Genomic DNA, 830 nt, shown 5'->3' with positions numbered 1-830 from the left:
TTACCAGCACCAGACCAGATCTCCAAGAAGTTCTCAAGGGAGTGGTATATCAGGAAAATTTAATTCAGACACACAGAAATAAGAATTCAAAAACTAAGAAAAGAGCCAACTTAATCATAAGGACAAGTCTGGAGTTGAATTTTATATCCCAGAATTCAATAGGGAAGATTGAACCACAACAGAAGATATATTAAGTACATGAGACTGAACGGGTGAAATAGCATTTTATGACCTTTGACAAAATATTGCTGGTTTTCTCCTAAGCTTTGTTGTATGGTTTTATGATTTTGTCCTATCTTGAGTTGTAAATTTGTTCATGTACCAACTATTTGAACAGAATATTAACCTGTTTCCTGGCTTTAAGTTTTAAACAAAGTTTCTTAGCATTTCTTTGATTTATTGAAGTTAAAACTGCTTTTCTTGAAATTACCAGCTGAACTTGCTATTGAAAGTAGTTAGAAAAACATTTGGAGTAAGGATATAGAGACAGCATTGTTTAGACAGAGAGGTAGTATTGTTATATTTTGATCAACTGGACTGGGGAGAAATATTCACATATTGAAATGATCACCCTGGGAGCTAAATAATGTGATTGAATGTATTTTAAAAATGTAAATAAAATTGTTTAAAAAGTTAATAAATAATTCTTTTAAAAATAATAAATAAAATTGAATAAATTTTTTAAAAATAAGAAAGTAGTTAGATTATTTAAGAAAGTGTGTGATCAATAAAATGGAGAGGAAGGAATGGAAGAGAACTGTAGACACCAGAGATAGTGTGAGAAGAGAGTAGGAAAAGGCAGAGGGTCAGAAATAGGGGTAAAATACACA

The sequence above is a fragment of the Tupaia chinensis genome, unplaced genomic scaffold (assembly GCF_000334495.1).
Source record: "Tupaia chinensis unplaced genomic scaffold, TupChi_1.0 Scaffold000319_1, whole genome shotgun sequence".
Classification (NCBI taxonomy): Eukaryota; Metazoa; Chordata; class Mammalia; order Scandentia; family Tupaiidae; genus Tupaia; species Tupaia belangeri.
This window is presented reverse-complemented; position numbering follows the sequence as displayed.